General features: G+C 46.4%; 1 long non-coding RNA gene across 1 annotated transcript; it reads right to left on the reverse strand.

The window, feature by feature from the left end:
- Nucleotides 1-1,920: 1,920 nt before the first annotated feature.
- On the reverse strand, nt 1,921-13,229 carry LOC125755685 (uncharacterized). The gene is made up of 2 exons (XR_007412740.1): nt 12,893-13,229; nt 1,921-2,087 (listed from the first exon to the last, which is right to left on the reverse strand). It is a non-coding gene; the product is annotated as an uncharacterized LOC125755685 (long non-coding RNA).
- Between the last annotated feature and the right edge of the window lie 4,664 nt (nt 13,230-17,893).

A 17,893-nucleotide genomic window follows, 5' to 3' on the forward strand; every position in this document is an offset into this window, starting at 1 on the left:
CCTTCCCACACACCTTGCCCTGTGAGGCCCTTCCATTTGGCAGTTCCTGAGTTGTATGCTTTATAGCAAACTGGTCAATATAAATAAGTGTTTCTCTGGATTTCATGAGCTGTTCAAGCAAATTATGAAACTTGATGAGGGGGTCATGAGAACTCCCGATTTATATCCAGTCGGTCTGCAGTACAGGTGACAACCTAAGACTCATGATGAGCGTCTGAAGTGCAGGCAGTCTTGGGGGATGGAGCCCTGAACCCATGGCTTTGGTATTAACTCCAGTCAGTTAGTATCAGCACTGAGTTACATTGTAGGAAACCAGTCCTTGCCCACCGAGAATTGCTTCATATAGAAACCACCACACATTTGGTGTCAGTAGTATTACATGCAGAGAGGAAACGGGTTTTTCTTTTACTTGTATATGAATTCTGTATGTGTGTGTTGATATGAGTATATGAATAACCCAAATGGTTAATTTTTTAACAAAGTAGAATGATAATATACGTGGTGTGTAACAACTTGCTTCTTTCATGTGTAATGGAGCAGGGCCATTTCTCCCTGTCTGTGCACCAGGTACTGGTGCTCCTTCCTCCAGACCTCATATGGGTGGCCAGAGGTACAGGAAGGCCCCGACCTTCTCCTGCCTTGGGCTGTTCCTGTCTATAGAACACATAGCAGGGCAGCCCGGGTGGCTCAGCGGTTTAACGCCTGCCTTCAGCCCAGGGCGTGACCCTGGAGACCCTGGATCGAGTCCCACCTCGGGCTCCCTGGAGGGAGCCTGCTTCTCTCTCTGCCTGTGTCTCTGCCTCTCTCTCTCTCTTTGTGTGTGTGTCTCTCATGAATACATAAATAAAATCTCTAAAAAAAAAAAAGAGAACACGTTGCTGCCGGCAGGACGGGGGAGCTTTCCCAAAGGCCTGGGTTCCAGCCACTTTATTGAGAATTCAATTAACAGATATTTATTTAGTGCCCACTATTTTCCTGGTCCTGTTGTAGGCACCAGAAACACAGCAGTAAACAAGACAGCCCAAACATCAAGTAGAGATAGGGCAGCTTGAGAAGAGGTCATTAGAATAAAGAGCCAAGGAGGTCAGGCACGGAGCCAGGGAAATTATCTGGAGGAAGAAGCCTTTGAGGCCAAGGGAATAGCCAGTGCGGGTCAAAGAGTATCTGACTTATCAGGGGACAATAGGTCCTACACGGAGATGCAATATCCAGATTGGCTTGACGGCGTCTGAATAAGAATCACCTTGAGGACCTTTGCACCTGATGTGAGTGTCCTGTGTTGTCAGAAAACAGGACCTGGACTTTTTGCTTCATAATCTGCTGGATGGAAGATCCACCTAGGTTTTGTCATCTGTGCATTTTCTCAAACCTTCACAGGGTTAAGAGCCAGGGTGACCAGGATTTGTTCCTTCAGAGGAATCCGGCCCTTCTGGGCCTCTCTTCTGGCACTCACACCAATAACTTCAAAAGAATGTAGAAGCAGGCTGCCCACAATGCCTTCTTGAAAAACTAAGCTGATGCCATCACTGTAAATTACTCCCAGGGCCCAGTGTCCAGCCCTGGGGCCTGGCCATGTTTTGGGATCAGCAAGCCAAGTGATTTGAAAAGAAAAGTGATATTAATAAGAGCAGCTAGCATTGGGGTACCTGGGTTGCTCAGTGGTTTGGCGCCTGCCTTCAGCCCAGGGCATGATCCCCGGGTTCTGGGATCGAGTTCTGCATCAGGCTCCTTGCATGGAGCCTGCTTCTCCCTCTGCCTTTGTCTCTGCCTCTCTCTGTCTGTCAAGAATAAAAAATAAAATAAATTTAAAAAAAAAGCAGCTAGCATTTATTGTGGGCATCTGCCGAGCCGGGCTCTGGGCTGAGAATTTCACATTTACCCTCTCCCATGCTCCCATAATCATCCTGGTATGAAGGATACCATGATTGAAGTGCTTGGGTGACTCAGTCGGTTAGGCATCTCCCTTCAGCTCAGGTCATGATCTCAGGGTCCTGGGATTGAGCCCCATGTTGGGCTCCCTGCTCAGCGGGGAGTCTGCTTCTTCCTCTCCCTCTGCCTGAAGCGCACCCTGCTTGTGCTCTCTCTCCCTGTCAAATAAATAAATAAAATATTTTTTTAATAAAATCTTAAAAAAAATAAAAGATACAAGTGTTTCTTTCTTTTTTTTAAAGATTTTATTTATTTATTCATGAGAGACAGAGAGGCAGAGACACAGAGGGAGAAGCAGGCTCCATGCAGGGAGCCCAACATGGGACTCGATCCCGGGTCTCCAGGATCACACCCTGGGCTGAAGGCAGGCACTAAACCGCTGAGCCACCCGGACTGCCCAACACTTGTATCTTTTAAAAAAGAAAAAAAGATACCATGATTGGGGCGCCTGGGTGGCTCAGTGGGTTACGCCTCCAACTCTTGGTTTCTGCTCAGGTCATGATCTCAGGGTCATTAGACTGAACCCCACATGGGGCTCCACACTTAGCATGGAATCTGCTTGGGATTCTCTCTCCCTCTCTCTCTGCGCCTCCTCGACACATACCTAAATAAATAAATAAATAAATAAATAAATAAATAAATAAATAAATAAAATCTTTAAAAGAAAAAGAAAGATACCATGATCATCCTCATTTTATGGGTGAGGAAGTTAGCAGGGAGAAACACTCTGCCCAGGAGACAGCATCTATGTCTCAACAGGACCCTGCTGTCTCCCTGACTCCTGAGCAGGTAGTTGCTCCAGAGATCAGCTTAACCTGCATGTCAACTGCCTCTCTGATCTCAGTCACCTGGATCTGTGGATATACTGAGCCTCAGAACCAGCCTCTGCACCAACCCTGCTTTCTTGAGCCACATTCACTGCCCCAGGTAGCCTCTCTTCTTTCTGTTTAGCAGCTCCAGGCTTCCACCTACCACGCCCTCTTCCTGGCCCCACCCTCACACCAAAATTCTCAGGGAATTTGATCCCCATATTATAGGTGGGGAAACTGAGGCACCAAGTCGGTACAGGCGAGACAGCCAGTCTAGGGTAGACTCAATATTTGAACTGGATAGTCTGGCTCCAGAGCCTGTGCTCTTTATTTGTTTAAAAAAAAAATTATTTTTTAAAGATTTTATTTATTTGAGAGAGAGAGACAGAGACAGAAAGAGTCAGAGCAAGCACAAGCCAGGGAGGAGATAGAGAAATGGACTTTGCCGTGAGCGGGGAGCCTGATGCAGGGCCCGATCCTAGGACCCCGAGATCATGACCTGAGCCAAAGGGAGACACTTAACCGACTGAGCCACCCAGGTTTCCCCAGAGCCTGTGCTCTTAATCCTTCTTTAACCATGGCCCCTGTCTTGACCTTGGCCCAACCTAGACCCAACCCAACTGTGCCCTGGATAGGTTTCCAAGTAGATTTTTCCTCCTGAGACTTTGAGCCAGAGGACGTATGCATAACCTAATCTTATCTAAGAGTTGTGGCCCTGTTAGATAGGAAGCAAATGAAAATATATGTTTCTGCATGTAGAAAATTCAGAATAAAGTCAAGTAAGGCTTGGATTTGCTGGATCCAATCCCAAACTGAGGAAACCTGACCAGAGGGTATATGCAAATTTCTGCTGGCTGGAAAAATTAGATAAATGGGACCCAGGTACATGGGCTGTCCCACCACCCCCTTTGGAGTCCTTATTGGCACAGAGATAATCAAGAGGACTCAGTGTAGCCCATCATGATCTTGAAATTGCAGGGGACTGGAGAACCCTAACTCACGACCAAACTGTTAGGTCAATATGCAGTCTCATTTAGCTGGGAAAACCACCAAATCCCTGAGGATGATAAAATATTTTCCTTAGGAGGTATCTTTAACCCTGAAAAGGCTAGAACTTAACAGTGATTGTTAAATTGTGCCAAATATGTTAGCAACGTGAGATCTGTCAGTTGAGTTTTCAGTTGCATTATTGAGTTCATTATTTCAAGAAAGAGACTCTAGGGCAGCCCTGGTGGTGCAGCAGTTTAGCGCCGCCTGCAGCCCGGGGTGTGACCTTGGAGATCTGGGATCCAGTCCCGTGTCAGGCTCCCTGCATGGAGCCTGCTTCTCCCTCTGCCTGTGTCTCTGCCTCTCTGTTTGTGTCTCTATGAATAAATAAATAAAATCTTAAAAAATAATAATAATAAATTAAAAAAAAGAAACTATTCTTCAAGAATGTGCAACAGCATGCACTTACTATGCATAAGATGTGTTCTTAAAAATACCAGCATCCTCATCAACAAACCTACAGGCCTTTGCATTTGTCAGTTGCCTGCCTGGGTGCAGCCCTGCCCCATGTGTTGGGGCGGGCCTTTGGTGGTAGAAGGTCCAGGGTGTGAACTCCAACTCACACTGGGTATTTTGACCTCTGTGAAGCCAGTCCACCCACAATAAAAATGGGGATTCATTCAGTCTTTCCCCCATGTACTTCTGTGGGCCAGCCACCACTCTAGCACTAGTTCTGGTGTCAAAGAACCAGCAAACAGCAGCAAGTGTACATGGTGAGAGGAGCAGGTGGGGAAATAATGGGAGAAATGAGTGATTGAAAGGAACCAGGCAGGGGTGCCAGGGTGACTCAGTTGGTTAAGCGTCCACCTTAAACTCAGGTCATGATCTCAGGGTCCTGGGATTGAGCCCTGTGCCTAGTAGGGCTCCTGGCTCAGTGGGGGGTCTGCTTCTCCCTCTGCCCCCACCATGCTTGCACAGCATGCATGTGCTCTCGCTCTCTCTCTCTGAAATAAATAAATAAATAAATAAATAAATATTCAATTTTATTTATTTATTTATTTATGATAGTCACACACAGAGAGAGAGAGAGAGGCAGAGACATAGGCAGAGGGAGAAGTAGGCTCCATGCACTGGGAGCCCAACATGGGATTCGATCCAGGGTCTCCAGGATCGCGCCCTGGGCCAAAGGCAGGCACCAAACCGCTGCGCCACCCAGGGATCCCATAAATAAATAATCTTAAAAAAATAAAATCAATGAGCAGAAATCTGTTCCATTTCTGTACATTAATAACAAAGCAGCAGTAAAAGAAATTGAAATCGATCCCATTATAAAACAATAAGATACCTAGGAATAAACCTAACTAAAGATGTAAAGATCTGTACTCTGAAAACTATAGAACCCCTAAGAAAGAAATTGAAGAGGACACACAAGTCCATGCTTATGGATTGGAAGAACAAACATTGTTAAAATGTCCATATTAATCCCAAAGTAATCTACACATTTAATGTAATCCCTATCAAAATACCACCAGCGTTCTTCACAGAGCTAGCACAAACCTAAAATTAGTATAGAGCCACAAAAGACCCCAAATAGCCAAAGCAATCTTGAAAAAGAGAATCAGGCTGGTGGCATCACAATTCTGGATTTCAAGGTATATTACAAAGCTGTAGTCATGAAGACCGTGTAGTATTGGCACAAAAACAGACACATAGATCAATGGAACAGAATAGAGAACCCAGAAATGGACTCTTAACTATATGGTCAAGTAATCTTCGACAAAGCAAGAAAGAATATCCACTGGAAAAAAGACAGTCTCTTCAACAAATGATGTTGGGAAATTGGACAGCCACATGCAGGAAAATGAAACTGGACCACTTTCTTACACCATACACAAAAATAAATTCAAGATGGATGAAAGACCGAAATGTGAGACAGGAATCCATCAAAGCCCTACACGAGAACACAGGCAGTGACCTCTTTGACCTCGGCCATGGCAACTTCTTACTAGACACAGTGCCAGAGGCAAGGAAAACAAAAGCAAAAATGAACTATTGGGTCTTCGTCAAGATTAAAAGCTTCTGCACAGTGAAGGAAACAATTAAAAAAACTAAAAGGCAGCCTATGGAATAGGAGAAGATATCTGCAAATGACATATCTGATAAGGGGTTAGTATCCAAAATCTATAAAGAACTTACCAAACCCAACACCCCAAAAGCAAATAATCAAGTTTAAAAATGGGCAGAAGACATGAATAGACATTTTTCCGAAGAAGACATCCAGATGGCTAACAGACAAATGAAAAGATGCTTAATTAACATCACTCATCATCAGGGAAATACAAATCCAAACCACAATGAGATACCATCTCACACCTGTCAGAATGGCTAAAATTAACAACACAAGAAACAATAGGTGTTGGTGAGGGTCTGGAGAAAGGGGAACTCTCTCACATTGTTGGTGGGAATGCAAACTGGTGCAGCCATTCTGGAAAACAGTGTGGAGGTTCCTCAAAAAGTTAAAAATAGGGATGCCTGGTGGCTCAGCGAATGAGCGTCTGCCTTTGGTTCAGGGCATGATCCCAGAGTCCCAGGATCAGGCTCCTCGCATGAAGCCTGCTTCTCCCTCTGCCTATGTCTCTGCCTCTCTCTGTGTGTCTCTCATGAATAAATAAATAAATACAATCTTTAAAAAAAAAGTTAAAAATAGAACTGCTCTACGATTCAGCAATTGCACTGCTGGGTATTCACCCAAAGGATACAAAAAGACAGATTCGAAGGGATACATGCACCCTGACGTCTATAGCAGCATTATCAAAAATAGCCAAACTATGAAGAAAGCCCAAGTGTCTATCAACTGATGAAAGATAAAGAAAATGTGGCATACACACACACACACACACACACTGAAATATATATTGTATATATATGTATAATGGAACTTTGTACACATATATATACACACACACAATGGAATATATATAATATATATAATATATACACACACATATATACACAATGGAATATATATAGTATACACACATACACAATGGAATATTATTAAGCCATCAAAAAGAATGAAATCTTGCCATTCATCATGTTGTAGATGGAGCTAGAGTGTATTATGCTAAGTGAAATAAGTCAGAGAAAGAGAAATACCATATGACTTCACTTATGTGGAATTTAAGAAAGAAAACAGATGGAAATATGGGGAAGGCAAAAAAATAGGAGAGAGGAAAACAAGGCATAAGTGACTTTTTTAAAAAAGATTTTATTTATCTATTCATGAGAGACACACAGAGAGAGAGAGAGAGAGGCAGAGACACAGGCAGAGGGAGAAGCAGGCTCCATGCAGAGAGCCCGATGTGGGACTTGATCCCGGGTCTCCAGGATCACGCCCTGGGCCGAAGGCAGGCGCTAAACCACTGAGCCACCAGGGGTCCCCCCATAAGTGACTTTTTTTTTTTTTAGAAGATTTTATTTATTTATTCATGAGAGACACACACACACACACAGATGCAGAGACACAGGCAGAGGGAGAAGCAGGCTCCATGCAGGGAGCCTGATGTGGGACTCGATCCCCAGTCTCCAGGATCACACCTTGGGAGGCAGGCGGCGCTAAACCGCTGTGCCACCGGGGCTGCCCCCATAAGTGACTTTTTTTTTTTTTAATTTTTTTTTTTTTTAATTTATGATAGGCACACAGTGAGAGAGAGAGAGAGGCAGAGACACAGGCAGAGGGAGAAGCAGGCTCCATGCACCGGGAGCCCGACGTGGGATTCGATCCCGGGTCTCCAGGATCGCGCCCTGGGCCAAAGGCAGGCGCCAAACCGCTGCGGCACCCAGGGATCCCCGAGCACTGGTTGTTATATGTAGATAATGAATCAGTAAAGTCTACTCCAGAAACCAATATTGCACTATATATTCACTTAAAATTTTAAAAACCCCAAAATACAAAATTGGAGCCAGTCTTCTCAAACCCTGCTGCTGATTTATCAATTACATTTATGTGGCATTCTAAAACATTTCAACAATCTTCATAGCATCTTCACCAAAAGTAGATTCCAAAAAAAAACAAAATAAAACAAACAAACAAAAAAAAACAAAAGTAGATTCCATCTCAAGAAATCACTTTCTTTGCTCATTCGTAAGAAGCACCTCCTCATCTGTTCAAGTTTTATCATGACATTGCAGCAAGTCAGTCCCATTTTTCAGTCTTCACTTCTAATTGTTGTTCCCTTGCTATTCCCACCTCATCTGCAGTGGCTTCCTCCACTATAGTTTTGACCCCTCAACGCCATCCATGAGGGTTGGAATCAACTTCTTCCAAATTCCCATTAATGTTCATATTTCGACTTCTTCCCATGAATCACAAATGTTCTTTTTTCTCCTCCCTAAGGAACATAAAGATTTTTTTTTAAGATTTTATTTATTTATTCATGAGAATACACAGAGAGGGGGGAGAGAGAGAGAGAGAGAGAGAGTCTGAGACACAGGCATAGGGAGAAGCAGGCTCCATGTAGGGAGCCCGACGTGGGACTGGATCCAGGGTCTCCAGGATCACGCTCTGGGCTGTAGGCGGCGCTAAACCGCTGCACCACCGGGGCTGCCCCATAAAGATGTTTTTATTTAAACTTTTCCGGAGCACAGAGAAAAAAAGGAAATTATCCCAAATATATATTTTTTCAGTTTCGTTGCATAAATGTCCTTAATAAAACCTTTCCAGAAGGTTTTCAATTTATTTTGTCCAGATCCATTAGAGGAATCATAATCTATGACAGCTATAGTGTTATAAAATATTTTTCTTTTTTTTTTTCTACTTCTTTTTTTTTTAAGATTTTCTTTATTTATTCATGAGAAACAGAGAGAGAGAGAGACAGAGAGAGAGAGAGGCAGAGATCAGGCAGAGTGAGAAGCAGGCTCCATGTAGGGAGCCCGATGTGGGACTCGATCCCAGGATTCCAGGATTATGCCCTGGGCCAAAGGCAGGCGCCCAACCACTGAGCCACCCAGGTGTCCCAACACACACATTTATCAATTAAGTTCTCTATCTTATATGGGCAAGGCTCATGGTGCCCCAAAACAACTACAACAGTACCATCAAAAATCCCTGATCACAGATCACCATGACAAACAATAATAGTGAAAAATTTGAAATATTGCAAGAATTACCAAAGTGTGACACAGAGACAAAAAGTGAGCAAATGCTATTGGAAAAAGGGTGCCACAAACCTTCAATTTACAGAAAACACAATATCTGCAAAGTACAATAAAGTGCTATGAGATGCCACGAGGTATGCCTGTACTTGTGCACCAGACCCCCTACCTTCTCTCCTCACCCAAGGTCATCAGCCCCCATTCTCCCTCTCTTGTGCTTCATGATTTCCTCTTTTCCTTTTTCTTTTTTTTAAGATTTTATTTATTTATTCATGCGAGACAAAGAGAAAGAGAGAGAGAGAGGCAGAGACACAGGCAGAGGGAGAAGCAGGCTCCATGTAGGGAGCCCGATGTGGGACTCGATCCCGGGACTCTAGGATCAGGTCCTGGGCTGAAAGTGGGGACTCAACTGCTGAGCCACCCAGGGATTCCCCCCAGATTTCCTCTATTTCACTTGATCATTTCCATCGGCACACAAACATGCTGCTCTATCTCCTCTTAAAGACAAACAAGCAAAAGAGACAACAGCAGTTCCTCTAAAAATTAAACCTAGAATTATCATAGGATTCTGCAGTTTCACTTCTGGACATACACCCTAAAGACTTGAAAGCAAAGATGCAAACAGATATTTGCACACCCATGTATGTCACAGCATACACAGGCAGCCAAAATGGAAACAAAGCATGTGTCTACGGAAGGGTGAGGACACAAACAAAATGTGGTCCATCCACACAATGAAATATTATTCAAGCATTAGAAAGGAAGGCAGTTCTGGCACCTGCTACAACATAACTGAACCTTGAGGATTATGCTAATTGACATAAGCTTCTGGAAGACAAACACTATATGATTCCACTTGTTTTCAGTCCCCAGAGTCATGGAGTTCACAGAGCCAGAGAAGAGCACAGTGGTGCCAGGGGCGACGGGGTGGGGGTGGATGGGGAGTTAGCGTTTAAGGGGGACAGAATTTCAGTTTTGCAAGAGGAGATCTCTGGAGATGAATCGTGGTGGTGGTTGCAAACAGTACAATGCCACTGAACTACACATAAAAAAGTGTTAAAATAGTCAATTTTATGTATATTTTACACCTCTCCCCAAATTCCCAAACAGAAAAACAAACATTAATTCTTGACCTCATGTCTTCTTTCTCCAGTTACTTGGTTTCTTTAAGAGCAAACTCCTGGAAAGAGTGCCGTCTCTGGTGATTGTCCCCAGTTCTCATCCTGTGCCCCCCAGAGTCCCTCTAATCAGACTTTTGGTCTCCACTGCTCTTGAGAAATTGCTCTTGCCAAGGTCACAGTGAGCTCCTGGCTACACACATCAGCTTCAGGGGCCTTCCCCTGAGCTTCCTCCTCCCTCCCTGGTTCCCTTTTTGCTTTTTTTTGGCTGGATCCCCCTCCCCTGAACTCTCCTCATTGGTGCCCCCAACCTCCTTCCAGCTTTTTTCTTGGCCCACAGCCTCCTAGGTGATGTCCCTCAGCAATCACATGGCTGTCTAAACCAGGGGATGCAACAGGGTGGGTGCACCCATTTATGTGTCTTGCCTGACCTTCCCAGGAGTTCCATCCCCAAATACCTGTTGTCCCGCCTCTTGGCCTCTCAAACCTCACAGAGCCCAAACCCAGCTCCTTATCTTCCCAGACTTCCTCATTCCAGGGAGTACAACTCCACCCTTCCAGTCACTGGGCCCAGATCCCAGCAGGCCCCCTTTCCCACACACCCCATACTTCATTCATTAGCAAATGCAGCTGGCTGTGCCTTCAACATGCTGTTGTTTCCAGAATCTGAGCACTTAGAGCCATTTCACTTAGGTCCTCTCTTATAACCCTTCCACCTAGTGGAGAGAGGGATTTTGTAAAAATGCAGGTTAGGAGCACCTGGGTGGCTCAGTAGTTGAGCAGTTGAGCGTTTGCCTTTGGCTCAGGTCATGATCCTGGGGTCCTGGGATCCAGCCCTGCATCGGGCTCCCCAAGGAGCCTACTTCTCCCTGTGCCTATTTCTCTGCCTCTATGTGTCTCTCATGAATAAATAAATAAAATCTTTTTAAAAAATGCAAGTTAGTCTTATTTTTCTGCTCAGAGCTTTTCCCTGCTCACCCAGAACAGAAGCCAAAAAGTCCTGACAGTGGTAGCTTCTAAGGCCTTCACTCTCTGCTCCCCACCCCTGTCCCTGCCCCTTTGCATTGTTTGCCTTGCTGAGTTCACACTGGCTTCTCCACTGTTCCTCAAACCCTCCTGTCTCAGGGTCTTCTCCACTTGCTGGTCCCCGTGGGCGTCCACAGGGTACCCCCTCTCCCTTCCTGTGGGTCTCCACTCCACTGACACCTTCCTGCCCTGTTCATAAAACTGCCCCAGAAATCCGGCTGGCTCAGTGGGCAGAACAGGTGACTCTTGATCTCAGAGTTGTGTAAGCCCCACATTGGGTGTAGAGATTATTTAAAAATTAACAATTTTAGGGGCACCTAAATGGCTTAATTGGTTAAGGGGCCAGTCTTGACTTTGGCTCAGATCATGATCTCAGGGTGCTGGGATTGAGCCCATCGTTGGGCTCTGCATTCAGCAGGGGCAGCGTGGAGGGGGCTGTCTGTTCAAGGATCCTCTCTCCCCTGCCCTCCCCCTGATCTCTCTCTCTCTCTCTGAAATAAATGTCTTTTTTTTATTTTTATTTTTTAAAGATTTTATTTGTGCATGAGAGACACACAGAGAGAGGCAGAGACATAGGCAGAGGGAAAAGCAGGCTCCCTGCAGGCAGTCCGATGCAGGACTTGATCCCCAGACTTTGGGATCACGCCCTGAGCCAAAAGCAGACGCTCAATCGCTGAGCCACCTAGGCGTCCCCCCCCCCCATTTTTTTTTAATAAACATTTGGGACACCGAGGTGGTTCAGTGGTTGAGTGGCTGCCTTCGGCTCAGGGCATGATCCCAGGGTCCTGGGTTCGAGTCCCACACTGGGCTCCCTGTGAGGACTCTGCTTCTCCCTCTGTCTATGTCTCTGTCTCTCTCTGTGTCTCTTGTGAATAATAAAAACAACAACAACAACAACAACAACAAAAACCTGCCCCAGAATAGGCCCCTTCCTGGGCTCAGGACCTAAATTCGAATTCATTCAATATGTCTTTGGGGGAGGAGGGGAAGGAGACCCAAATATTATAACTTTAGGTCCCATCTATTTTCCCTGATTTATTCTTCTCCCTGGTACTTATCACCATCTGAAAGGATGGTTTGTCTTTTATTTGCTTTATTGTCTTCTCCCAGCCTTAAAATGTAAGCTCCACAAGGGCTGGAATATTTGCTTTCCTACTATTTCCTACTATTTCCTACTATTGCATCCCCAGAGTTTAGAGCAGTGCCTGAAAAAATTCTTGTTGAATGACTGAAGGTATGAATGAATGAATATTCATGCCCAGATAACCAAGGCTTTCAAGGTAAGAGTTTTCTCTTACAGCCCCCCCCCCAACCCTCTCCCTTTTCCCCTCTCTCTTCAGGGTGCTCCCTCTCTTATTCCTTCCTGTCCAGACCTCTTCTCCCCACCCCTCCCCAGATTTCGCTGCCCCAGATTGCAGCCTCATTAAAGGTCCCACTTTGAGTTAGAAGGACCCTGCATTCCTGGGGACCAGTAATATACTTAGGATACACAAATGTATTATCATAGTAATGAGCTGACAAAATGGCCAATGTCTTTAGAGTCATTAAACCCACTTTACAGCTATGATCACTTGTGAAGTGGCCACAGAGGTTTTATTTTACCTCCATTATAGATGAGGAGACATAGACCTGGCAAAGTTCCTGCCAACCCAGCCTCCTGCATCTGTCTATATAGTAAGGCCTGCTGAGCTTCCTCTGTTTGGCCACAGACCAAAAAGCAAACAAAAAGCCACTTCCAGCACCGTATCAACAACATCTCAATCTCTTCTGCAATATCTTGTCAGTCCTTAAAGAACCCCCTCCTTTGAGCACTGTAGCAAGAAGGGTGGGACGCTGGAGATGATGGACTGGATAGCAGGAGGGACTCACATTAGTCACAGGAGAGAAGTTCCCGTCTGGAGGTGGAGGGGGGAGGTTGACTTCCAGAGACAAGCATCAGGTGGGTGGCCAGGGTGTGACGGCATGGTGGCTGGGCTGTCTAGGGGCGCCTTCCAGCCCCCTTGTGCTCTGCAATGCAGCCCGTGGTCAAAGCGACTCCCCACCAAGTGCTCTTTCACGTGGTCCCTGCTGCCAACCCCTATAGGCACTTCTTCAGCCCCTGATAAGTCAGAAGCAAGAGCCCTAAGATGGCAAGACAGGCAGAGCTGCTCCCTGGGAAACCAGCCCGGCAGGTCTGCTGGTGCCAGGGTGGAGGGTGGGGCTGCAGGTCAGCTCTAGGCAAGTCACAGAGCTAACAAACATGGGGATCTGTGAGAGGGCCAGATAAAACCCCACCTTAGCTGGAGCTGGAGCTGGCTCTTCAGGGCCAGGGACTCTAGATGGGTTTGAATGTGGCTGTTTGGAGGCAGGGTTTGAGCGTACTTTATTATTGTGGGTTAGAAGCAATTTCACCAACCAGCAAGGAACACTCACCAGAGAGGTCATATACCATGAACATCTGGGAAACTTGTTTAAAAAGTACAGGCCTGCCCCAGGCCTACAAAATCAGAATCCCTAGGGTGGAGTTAGAGACCAAAATCTTTATTTTTAAAAGCCCTTTCAGGTAATTGTGATAATCAAAGGTTTGGAAATTATTACCTGGACTTTAAAGAGCACGTTTTTGGAAACTTCTCCTCTGGGTCTACTGGTTACCTGTGTTACCTTGGGAAAGTGACTTAACCTCTCTGAGTTTCATTAGCCTCATCTGGAAAATGGAAATAAGTGAATACCTCTTAGGAATCTGTGCAAACACATGCAATAGTCATGCCAAGCACAAGGGTCACTGGGAATAGAGCAAAGCTTCCTGCTCAGAGGAATTAGGAGAGAGGGGGGCAAGGCTAAGGCCAAGGCCAAGGTGGTTCATTTTTGGCCACTGGCCTGGCCTCAAGAGCAGGGCTTGGGCAGATACAACTTATAAGAAGCACAGCAGAGATTTGTGGTTAAGAACTTGAGCTTAAGGGCTCAGAGATTTCTGGGTTCAAGTTCTAACTCCTCCTTTTATGAATGCATGACTTTGGATGAGAGATTCACGGGAGGCTGGGAATCTGCTGGGGAGGCAGAATAGTATCCTGTTGGCTGGGTTCTGGGGTCCCACAGCACAGCTGCTAATTGGACCTGTGACCTGGAGCAGGCTACTCCACCCTGTGACCTGCAGTTTGGAAATGGGGAGACTCCACCTAACGTGCTCTGTGGTTGGGAGGTGCCAATGGGATAGTGCCTGTGACATGCTTGTCTCACTGCCTGACTGCCATGTTTCGTAAAGGGTAGCTGTTACCACCATCAACCCCTTGTCTGGGGAAACCTCCAGCGTGTGACTGGTTTGAGTGTGTGGTTGTCACCTTTCACCTCATTTTCAGTCCCTGTCCACCTGACACAGAGCTTTCATCACAATGCCCCCAGGGCGTCGGGGTTGGGGGCCTGTGGGCACCCTTCTCCCACCGTAGTGGGGCCCTGGACCCCTGGCCTTCCTCACCTCTCCCTCCCCAAAGTGTCCACTTCTGAGAAGAGCTCAAGTGGGGTGCTATTTGGTGACACTGTCTCTGTGAGGGCAGGCTGTCCAGAAATTAACCTTTCAATCCCCAGAGATGATGGGAATGCAGGCTGTGTTGTGTTAGTGCTGTAGGTGCTGCATGATAAATATTTCCGAGTAAGGTTTACACTAGATGTGCTCAAACAACCTAGGTCTATGTCAGAGGAACCCTTGGCGGCCAAGGAGGCACACCCTGAGCACCTGTCACTGTCCACATCTCACAACCGGTTGGCTTCTTACCATCTGTGGTGGGAGCTGGGGTCACTCCGGCCTCCTGGAAGGGGTGCTGCCAGAGAGAACCCCACTTCTGTGTGGGGTGTGTTGAGGATCTGGTCTCTAGCCAGTGGCTCAGCAGGCCCAGACCATCTCACCAAGGCCTTCCTAGGGATTGCTACCTCCCAACCCCCCCCCCCCCTAGATTTGGGAGCATCTCTGGGCAGACACTGCCCCCTTGAGGCCTCCGCCTGCCATGATACTGGGCTGAGCTGACGCCACATAAAAAGACATGGATCCAGATGATGCTTTCCTTTCCAGGGTCGTCCTTGGTCTCTGGAGTTCTGGACAGTGTATTCTTCTCAGCCTGAGAACCTGGAATCTGCCCTACTGCCATTTGTTGCCTTCCAGAAGGAACGCAACTCCGAGCAACTGCCAGGACAAAGTACATATAGACACAAGAGGTCTTGGGACTCTAGGCTTTCTGTAATTTGTAAAGAGGCGAGGGTCCAGGGAAAAATGATTTCTAGTAATATTTAGAATTAAGGTTAAGGATACGTTTTTTAATTTTTCTTTTAAAAAAAGATTTTATTTATTTATTTATTTATTTATTTATTTTATTTATTTTTTTTTTTGAGAGAGAGAGAGAGAAGGAGCTGGCGGAGGGGCAGAGGGAGAGGGAGAAGCAGACCCCCTGTTGAGCAGGGAGCCTGATGACGTGGGACTCCTTCCCAGGACCCTGAGGTCATGACCTGAGCAGAAGGCAGACGCTTAACAGCGTGAGCCAGCCAGATGCCCCTGAGGATAAGTTTAGAATCAAGCAAAAATAAGTAGTAGAGAGTTAAGGGTAAAGGGGAGGAATAAAACAAAGCAAAGAAAGGATTAATTACAGGAAGGTCTGGATTACTTGGCTGGACTGAGAACAGAGAGACTCAGCAGGTGGAGGTGTGGGGATGTGGGTTCTTTGGCTGAACCACCCAGTGTGATAGCATGGCTGTTGCAGAGAAAAACATGAGAAAAGAAAAAACACCAAGAATCCTTCCACATTGAATAAGCATTATTACTATTGTGGTGCATTCCCTGTTGTTTTTTCCTATGTGTCTTCTTTTATTTTTATTTTTATTTTTTTTAGGGAAGGAACGGGAGAGAGTCTTAAGCACGATCCTCACTGGAAAGCCCAACACAGGGCTCAATCTCAGGGCTCTGAGATCATGACCTGACCTGAAATCAAGAGTCAGATTCTTAAGTGACTGAGCCACTCGGGCGCCCCTTATTTTCATTTTCTTAAAGTTTTATTTATTTAAATCATCTTTATACTCCATGTGGGGCTCAAACTCGTGACTCTGAGATCAAGATCAAGAGTTGTGTGCTGAGCCAGCCAGGTTGCCCCCTATGTGTCTTCTTTTAATGTCTTCATTGGAGTTAATGTCCTTATTGGGTTTTTTCACTTCATAAGAATTAAATCATAAACCATGTGAATTACAGAAAATAAAAACTGTATCCATCTCCCTGCAAAAAAAGATCAGCCCCAAACGCAGAGCTGGGGTCCGACTGTGTCTGGGACAGAGTCCCATCTGTACCAAGAGTCCGACTAAATAGTCAGCAAATCATCTCTAATTGCTGTCCAAGCCGACTGAGTCCTCAGCGCCCGTCCTGGGCCCGCTAAGATCTCGGCTTGGGGCCTCTGTCAATGTCATTTCCCCTGCTGGAATCCTGGCCCACATTCTTGTCTGGCTGACTCCCAGTACAAGCATGAGTGTCTCTACCCCAGGACATTCCCCCAGTGTCCCAAAATGGTTAGGTGCTGCTCACATATGCTCCTGTAACCCATAACAGCCTTTGACCAAACTATTGTCATCATTTCTTAGATCCCTGACTTCTGCTGGCAGGCGAACACTGTGTGGCAGAGACCCAGAGGCCATGGCTCGACAGCTCCTGGCACTGAGAGACTCAGCATGGACAGAGCAAGGCGAGTCAGCTGTCTGTGTGGAGAAAACTCCTCCTGGGGGCTCCCCCAACCCTGAGCCTGGCTGCTTACCTCTCCTCCTCTTCCTCCTCCACTGGAAGATGATGTTGGTTGCCCAGGAAGCTGAAAGGGAAAGGTCAGGTGAGGTGACAGCTGAGTAGGATCTCACATGTGAGAGGCTCAGAAAGCCTGTCCCAGTCCTGCATCCATATCCAGTTAGATCCAGCAGCCCTCTCTCATGACCTAAAAGGATGGGATCAGGGTCGCATTCAATTAGGCAAATACTGAGTATGTGTGAGGTGCAGGTGGCAAAGGTATCACTAGAGATGAATCTGACAATCTTGTCCTCAGAGGGCACCCAGTCTGGGAAGAAATCCCAAGAAGGCCTCATGGTGTAGGGTTCAGGTTGGAAGGCCAGGGTCTAGAGCCAGACAGACCTGACCTCTTGTTCCCACTTGGCCACTGTGTGACTTTGACAGATTGCTTCCCCTCACTGAGCCTGTCTCCTCTTCTACAGAAGGAGGATGATGATAGAACCTATGTGGTTAGGTGGTTGTGAAAACCTTGGACATGGGCACATGGGTGGCTTAGTGGTTGAGTGTCTGTCTGCCTTTGGCTCAGGTCACGCTTCTCCCTCTGCCTATGTTTCTGCCTCTCTCTGTGTGTCTCTCATGAATAAATCTTAAAAAAAAAAAAGAAAAAAGAAAACTCGTAGACATTAGGATGCAAAAGTATAGGAAATGGTGAGAAGTGCCCCCAAATGAGAATGCACTCTGGCTCTCATAGTCAACAAAGGCATACAGATACAACCAAGTACGTGACATCTGGAATGGGCCGGAGTGTGGACATGGGTCAGGCTAGCCCCTGAGGAGCACGAATGGGGCACTGGGTCCTGTGCGGCTGTCCAAGTCCTGGAAGCATGCTTCGGAGCTAGGCCCTTGGGGCTCAGATGGCAGTGAGTCCCCACCAAATATTCATATGCTCACCCTCATTTTCCGGTCCCAGCCTCCCTTAGTGGGTTTGGGCCATGTGGCTAGTTCTGGACAACTGTCTGTGAGCAGGAGTGAAGGCTGCTCATTGGGCCAAGTCAATTCAGACTTGATGTGTCTTCTCCTTTTCTCTTCTCCATGCCTTGGATTCCAGCAGTGAAGCCCTACGATGCAGGGGGGCTACCAGATCCTCA

Source organism: Canis lupus, chromosome 9 (genome assembly GCF_003254725.2).
Source record: "Canis lupus dingo isolate Sandy chromosome 9, ASM325472v2, whole genome shotgun sequence".
In the NCBI taxonomy this organism is placed as follows: Eukaryota; Metazoa; Chordata; class Mammalia; order Carnivora; family Canidae; genus Canis; species Canis lupus.